This window comes from Nicotiana attenuata, chromosome 6, assembly GCF_001879085.1.
Source record: "Nicotiana attenuata strain UT chromosome 6, NIATTr2, whole genome shotgun sequence".
Lineage (NCBI taxonomy): Eukaryota > Viridiplantae > Streptophyta > Magnoliopsida > Solanales > Solanaceae > Nicotiana > Nicotiana attenuata.
This window is the reverse complement of record NC_031994.1, coordinates 63,912,612-63,921,304: the sequence shown is the minus strand read 5'-3', so window position 1 is coordinate 63,921,304 and position 8,693 is coordinate 63,912,612. Positions and strand designations below refer to the sequence as shown.

The 8,693-nt window shown below is 32.5% G+C and overlaps 1 long non-coding RNA gene across 1 annotated transcript; it reads right to left on the bottom strand.

Moving 5' to 3' along the window:
• On the bottom strand, nucleotides 6,153–8,234 carry LOC109228290. The gene is made up of 2 exons (XR_002068358.1): nucleotides 7,226–8,234; nucleotides 6,153–6,211 (listed from the first exon to the last, which is right to left on the bottom strand). It is a non-coding gene; the product is annotated as an uncharacterized LOC109228290 (long non-coding RNA).

Genomic DNA, 8,693 nt, shown 5'->3' with positions numbered 1-8,693 from the left:
CCAAGAGATCCCCGGCACATGTAAATGTAAATTTGAGGGTACCAAGAGGTCCTCGGGATACTAAGAGATCCCTCGTGTGAATGATGAGGATACCAAGAGATCCCTAGTGTATATGATGAGGATACCAAGAGATCCTCGGGATACCAAGAGATCCCTAGTGTATATGATGAGGATACCAAGAGATCCTCGGGATACCAAGAGATCCCCGACTATTACTTCCTGTTGTGAGCAGTATTCCTTATATTGTTTTGTTTCTGCTTCCTATTACTGTTTCCCTTATCTATCCTATTTAGATTCTTGTTGTAGACTTTATCTATATTGTTTTCCTTAACCTATTATATATTGTGTTTTACCTCAGCGGGCCCCTGACCTTTCCTCGTCACTACCCAACCGAGGTTAGGCTTGGCACTTACTGAGTACCGCTGTGGTGTACTCATGCCCTTCCTGCGCATGTTTTTCATGTGCAGATCCAGGTACCTCCACTCAGGCGCACTATCCTTGAGGCGAGGCGATACACGGAGACTTCGAAGTATATCTGCCGCGTCCGCAGACTAGGAGTCTCTATTCTGTTCCAGCTTTAGTACTTAGTTTATTCCTTTTCTCTCAGTTGTTTAGATATTCTGGAGTTAGAGCAGCGTACTATGTTTCTGTTAGCCTGTGGTTCCCGTGAGTTTCCGTGTTTTGGGTTGAGATATTAGACTTCCGCGATTTATTTTTGAGTTGTATATGCCAGGTGGCACTCATTCACCGTTTTCTGCTAGTTTTGCTTAATTTAATTAAATGTTTCCGCAAGTTATACGCATTTCCGCATTGTTAGGCTTACCTAGTTGTAGGAACTAGGTGTCATCACGACATGTTCATGGAGGGTGAACTGGGATCGTGGCACAAATCATATTTTATTTGATGGTCTACTTCGTTTCGGAGACGAAGCAAAAAGTCACTGAATGCTAGATTTGTTCTTACTTTTATAGTTTTTTTCAATTGAATCATTTTCATTTGAGGCCTAAGCATAATTTTGGCAAGCTAGCTTTTACAGTCTCTGCTTTCGTTAATTTTGGAACTACTGGTAGTACTTGACAGAAATCACTTCCAAAACCATTACTTTCCACCAAATATTTATTGATATCTAATATATCTCTAAAACTCCGAGCAATTGTTTCGAACATTTGACGCTTAGCCATAAGCGCTTAATTCCATATTATAAATTTTACTTTCCTTATAAATTTAGCACCAATGCTCTATTTTGATATATTTGTGATGGTCATTTCAGTTGTTTGAAGAGGTATATCAAATCTAAAGTGAGTTGTACGACCTCAAAATAAAATCGTTGGTGGTACACCACTTGTTATTATTGCTAACAATATCATGCCTCTTGATCTGACATTTGCAAGTAATGCATAACATAGCCATATTATTTCAATTGCGCCTGACGAATCTACACAGGATAATCCCGTTATACCAGAGTCGTCTCTTTATAATATGGTCTTGAAAGCTTATTCTGTTTAGAATTTAGCTTTGATTGTGGTTCCTCAAACACATGTATGGCCTTTTGATTCTTAATACTAAACTACCCTTTTTACTTTGTGTTCTAATTTATTTCTCACACATTTATATTCTTAAATATTTTCTTACTTGTTCTTTAATAATTTGGTATATTTTCAATATTACACAAAAAATAATTAAATAAAATGTTATTTGAGTAGAAAATCAGTTAAATATAATATAAAAATATTATGTTTTTTTCTCAATTTCAACGATGTATGCAGTCCATATAACATTATTTTTATTTTTTCTTCGTTTGGGCATTATGGAGTAGTACTGTAATGCTAATACAGAGGATTCTTATGAAATTGATTTTATTAAGTCTTCCTACATATTTTTACTAAGAATTTAATAGATAAAATTTTATAATTTCAAAATCTTAAATATTAAAAAAAATTAACGTAGAAGGTATTCTGTCCAAAAAATAGGTTATTATTGTTAGTCATTTTCCTATGAGTTCTTATGTTTAATATTTTAGGGCTATTTTGGTCTATCAATATTGTATTAGTACTTTTATAATAATATATAGGCTCTCTTTTTTCTAAACGGATTTGGATAATATAATATATTCTCAAATTAAATTAGTAACAGGATAATACAATATTTTCAACTTAAATTAGTAATAGAAATTTTTAAGAAGTATATCCTAAAAGTAATAGGATTACACGGCTAAAAATATGTTTCAATTGCAAAAGTAATTATATTAATAGGAATGTAACGTGTTCCTAAAGGTATTAGGTTTACATGCTAACATGTAGTATTATATGTCTATACCCGAAAGTAATTATATGCTTTCTGCATTTGGGTATCTTGAAGAGTTTATGGGAATAGTGTTTTATAAAATATAGAAAAAATAAAAATAATGATATGAACTCCTTTTTTTTTTCCAGCACAAGAGTTCGTTTAAATGTACGCCGGACATGGACGGTCTGACTAGTTTTGTGGCCTAAAGTTAAAATTTATGTGGGGCCTTAACTTTATTTTTTTAAATTAATTATTTATTTGAAGTCTATATTTCTAGCGTTTTTTTACATACAAAGTTATTAATAAGTTTCTATAATCAATAACTCCTAATAAGTGTTTCTTAATTGACAATATAACTAATCAATTTAATCTTTATTGAGATATTGTTGATCTTATGTGAGATTTTATAATTTTAATTTTGAAAATTTCTTTCTGATGAAACGACGGAAACAAGAGTTATTAATATTATTTCATAAGTAATATAGGCATTGGAAAAAGAATCAATTTTTTGACCGAGTGTATCAATTAGACTGTTATCTTCTAATTATACTATTTTCTTAATATTTCAAATTCCGAAAATAAATCCAAACCATCAATATCGAATTGATTATTATACTTTAAAGGAACAATCAAGACTAAGGCAATATTTTTTAAAATTTTCATCATCTAGTGATCTTAATTTTTACCGCTAAATAGAAAATCAAAAATATTTTCATATGCTTCGAATTGTTCAAATCTATTTTGAAGTGAAAAAAATAAGCTTGTCTAAATGTATAAAGTAATCAACTCCAAAGGATTCTTGGAAAGATTTTGAGATTTTATTATCAACATTCTCATCAAATTGTTACTTCCTATATATCATACGTTCCGTACGAAATTCGGTTCGATATTCATTTCAAGTGCAATTTTCTTGGCAGAAATCATAGCAGTTGCAAATCTTTCTTCTCTGTACCTATTAAAGAAAGAAATTAATTTTTTTTACTTCACAAATCCTTTTTTTAAACTTATGCATAGCCTATAAGGTGTAACAAAAAATGGGTCCCTCATAAATGTGGGGCTTAAATCAGTTGCTTTACTTGCTTTATGGAAGGACGTCCCTGACGTCGAAGTAGATTACATGTCATTTACAAAACACGCCACACCTAGTAAGCTCTCCGTCACGAACCAAATCACGTTTAGATCATCCTAACAAGCCCTACTCCTTTGACCATTTTTTCACAGCCTTGCAACATCTCAATCACCTGCTCCCAAACATCCGCAAGAAAATCTACCATTTCAGCAAGTGGAATAGGTTTGGGAAATGGATTGTTGCTTCCCAGCAGACTATCATAGGTAGCATTCCAACTTAATTTGGGTTCAAGCAGCTTCAACTTAATTTGGGTTCAAGCAGCTGTTTTGGTTTCTCGGGAATTTTATGTCCAACCCATTGCTGTCTGATTTGGCTCCAGAGGAGGACTCTTCTCCAAAAAAAAAAAAAAAAGTTGAGACATTAGCGAACGATTTCCTGTGCAAACGATAATTCCTCAATCATACTTTATTTTCGACTTAAAATCTCAGTTAATTTTAAATTCTAAAATTTTAACTTTTGATATTTTATCCAACGTAGAGTTATTTATCTTAAGAATGTTTTGGTTTACCAACATTGTATTCGTAAATATTGCATTGGAGCCTTGTCAGGTAGGATTCTTAACATGTAGTATTATGTTCTAATACTAATAGGTTTATAAGGCTAATATCTAGAATTTCGGTTACGTCCTTTTATTATGAGTTATTATGCTTAATATTATAAGGTTATTTTTGTAAATCGACATTATATTCATGCTTTTATAATAACTAGCTTCTATGTGTGTGCGTTGCACGTATATCTCTTGTTAACTATTAAAAGGTAAGGTGAAAAGTACTTCTTCCTCCAACTTTATATTAAAAAGAAATCCATCCAACTTTAAACAAATAAACAATTATTATGGCACGTCCCAAAATATGTCAATCAAGCAATCGTTTTAGAAAGACAATGTAACTTTACCTTTTAAATTCGATTATTAAGTTATTCTTTTTGTTTCATCATATTTTCTGTCTTTCATAAAAAAATATGTGTACGTTGGCAAATGTTATGTATTGAGTAGTTGCGTGTTTTCTTTGCTCATCTTTGTACATACATATTTAGAGCCAATGTACATATGAATGTTAGTAAATTTTATCTCTATTATATATTGCGTAGTTGCCTATTTTTTTCTCGTCTTGTATATATATGTTTAGAGAATGAATATTTGAGTTTTGAGCTCTTCGTAGAAAGACTTTTAGTATTAGAAATATATATAGTAAGTCTATTTAGCCAAATCAAGTAGACTTCATTTAATGGTGGTATATCATGTTGCAGTAATGATAAATAGTTAAAACAATTATTAAGTTAAGAAATCAAAACAAGGGAGGCAAACTTTGTATTATGAATTGCTTGGAAGATTAGTGTTACAAGCCAAATTTGGAGGGAGGTATGTGAAATTATGCTTGTATAAAACGTAAGTAGTTTTTTTAATAGATTATTAATTTTAATACGTCCAAATATTAGAAAATTTATTGTGACGTATCATGTAAAAAAAATTGTTGCCTGTGCAAACGTACGACATTATCGGAATTCATACTTGAAATTGAGAAGGCCTGTTTTAGGATTCTCTCACTGTAGCTAGACAAGTCTAAACTGAATTGGTTAATTTTAATTTTAAACAAGAAACTCAATTTAAAAAATTATATTTGTGCAAGATCCCAGTATCCAATATTTAACTTGAAAGCAACATTCAAACTTGAATTGAAAATGCTGTTGATTCGTATTAGGATTCTTTCACACAAATTGTAGTCAAATCATTGTGTGATTAAGTTCCATTAGAATTCTATCTCACTTTAGCTTTGTTGTATTTCATGTCTTAGTTTACTATATATTTTAGACTAATTTTATATACTTAATTACTTAATAAAAAAAACTAAAAATAAGTAAATTTTTTATAAGCGAGACCCAATTTTCTTACCAGGGCGACTGATGGTGAAGCAACTAAAGCATTTGCTTTAGGCCTCACTCTTTTAGGGGCCCCAAATTTTAACCATAATAGAGTACTTAGTTAAATTTATATTAATTATTTTAAGTAGAAAGGTTCTTTATAAAAAAAAATAATAGTAATATTATAACTTATGATTGATTTATTATTTCAGTAAAATATTTGGTAATGTATATCTTTCACTAAATTCTATACGTGTGAATAAAGTGTGGAATAGGTTTGACATGAATATTATTGTTTTCTCTCTTTAATTTTCCTAAATATAAAACGGGTAGATTTTAGAAAATTATGTATGATTTTACATATAAAAATTTTAAAAAATAGACTTCAGATAAAATAAATATTAATTTTTTAAAATTTAAGGCCTCTCTCTAAAGTTTGGCTTTAAGCCTCCAAACTTATTGAGCCGCCCCTGTTTCTTACCTTTCTTATTTTCATATGTGAGTTCGATGAATATGAATTTGAGTTCAAATTCAAATATAATATGTTCCTAGAGTAAATTTCATGGGTGGTCAAGTTCAAATACATATATTCCTATCAACATGTTTGCATTCATACCTAAATAAATGATCACGGTTACCTTGTTCCACAAAGAAGAAACTATGCATGTTATATAGATACAACTTCTAAATTAACAGGTGCAATTTGCGTAACCATACAAAGCGAAAAATTTATCTACGGTGGAAAAAAAGTAAAAATTTATCTACCTATCTGAACAATAATTTAATAGAAGAATACAATTATTACAAACCTTAATTCTCATCATAAATTCTCTAATATATCAAGATATTCAAACATAAAGCACAAAGAATTTTTTTACTAAATGAGCAAGAACTCAACTGTTGTATCGCAAAGCAACATATATAACCACCTTCGGCCTGCAATCACAAATAAAATATATTGAACAATTAGTGACAATTCTAAAAGTTAAATAAAAAGGTATGCACGTATCTTACAAATAATTATGCATCGTCATAATTAACAAATAGTTTTCATTATATAAAGGATATGGAGTTGGAAGGCGTAACTGAATTAGAATCCATTACAAATAAGGTATGATTCCTTTATGCAGTGGCGGTGATTTTCTAAAATCTTGGTTGATTTTGGAGTTCTATTATAAGCAAAATTCTAAATTTTACAATTTTACCCCTATGGTATTGGATTTTACCAAAGAGAATTAAAATTTTAAGGGTATAAAAGTCGATTAATATTTTAAAGATATTTTTATCGTTCAACATTTAGTGTTTCAATATTCGTGCTTTTATAATAATATAGATAGATAGATATAGATAGATAGATTAGTGGAGCATTTTGTCTCTATATAAGAAAAAAGGAATCATACAGAGTTTGATTGAGTAGTAATTTAATAACATTATCCACCGTCGGGTGTAAGGATCGATTCTTATTGTTCTATTTCCTTTTCCTTATTCTTATTTCAAGTTTTAAATAATTAATAGCACATATAAAATTCAAATAGTTTAATGGTATCATGAAAGTTTTATTTCCACAAACACCCCTCACCCCCACCCCTCCCATTTTTTGTTGTGCGTAGGATTGCTGGGGAGACCTCCGATCTGGGTCACTCTATGTTGCCTGGGTCCTCTCACCAACCACGCGAAACTCAAGATGACGAAGACTTGCACTCTTCGAGAAAAGGAAGAATGGATGAGGATCGATACGGGGATGTCGGCCCCTCCTCAGTATAGTGGCGAAGCCACATGATCATAAGGGTGGTCAACTGACCGTCCTTCGTCAAAAAATTGCACTGTGTACATTGGTGAAATATTATGTTTTAGAGCTATATAACACACATTGAACACCATTTGTCGGAAAATTTTTTCACTTCTTTTAAATTTGAACACCCTTGGAGAAATTCCTAGCTTTGCCACTACCTCAGTATGAAGAAGGGTGGGTTCCAAAGAGGATTGTGCCAACCAAAGCTTTGACTCTGAGAGGGAGTTGGCGTCAATCTCCGCAGGGGGCTAACCCAATCTTCGCGCATACTTCCTTGGTTGTCTGGGAGTTGAATCGGAAGTATCGAATGAAAGGTTCTTTCCAAGACCATCTGCTATTGAATTAGTTGTTGTTGCCGGGCGAGATTCTATCTTTACCTTGTAGTACATGGGATTTGATTCTAGGAAGATCATTTCTTGGATGGATCATAAATTATACAAAGGATGGTCTCTGTAAGAAGGACCAAAGTGCGCTGAAAAAACCTACCGACTCTTGCCAGTTATAACAACCAGAACGGATTAGCCTTTATTCGCCAATAAACAAAGCTTTCTGACTCGGCCTTGAGAAGCTTGTATCCTTTGGATTCTTGGGACCTAACGAGACAGGACAGCCTATATCGAAGGATATAAATTCATACCTTGCCTATTTCTAGGGCTTGAGTTGCTCGGATGTTATTGCCCTTGCTCCGCGCCAGCTTGCTCTCTCACCCCTCCACCTTTGCATATACCTAGGATTCTCATTTGGTTGGGCTGTAGTTTCATAGATCTACATGGGAATCTTCGTCAGATCGATCATACAGTCACAACCAATCAATCAATCATTTGTTTTGAAAGAACTCTTCAAGGAACAAGTGATCTTTCTATCTCTCAGCGACGTCATGATCTTCTCCTTTAAGACGGAGCATCTTGTTGTAGGGTAACTGACGATGCGGTGATTTGCAATACTTGGGATCATCTACCTTTTTTAGATCTTTCAACGTGTTGCTGAGATTCAATGATTCCATCATAGGCCCTTCCCTACAGCTTAGAGATCTTATAAGCTTTTGGGGCTCTGTAGAGATTGGAGCGGATTCAGTGAAATATGAGGCTCAAGTGGTTAATCCGCTTATTCAAGGGATATTCTAAGAGGAAAGTACACTATGATAGCTCGTCAATCTCATAGCATCGATGGCAAACCTACTTTTATGGCTTCAGACTTCCTTTACCGTTGAAAGGTTGGAATTCAGGAATCGTGGACCACATCCTTTATTCTAGATCGATGTGCCACCAATACATTTTACCTTTGAAATTTGGCTTTACCCGGGCCGCTTCTCGATCGAAATCCCTTCCATGGATGTCATCGTGCTTATCTCTTCTCAAGTTTTTTGCATCCAATCAATATATGCAGAGTGTCCAGTTGGAATAAAAAAGTTTTAAATATTAACTGGTTTAACATCTTTTCCTCTCTCTTTTTTCCCCTCAATAAAGTGAGTTTAGATTTAGAAAAAAAATAGTGATCTTGGTTTTCTAAATATTGTGTTATTCTAATTTTGATCATTCTATTGTTCAACGTAACACGTTCACTTTTAATTAGATTAAATATTTGATTCTTCAATTGAATCAAACGTGTGATTTAGTAGGCGTTTGG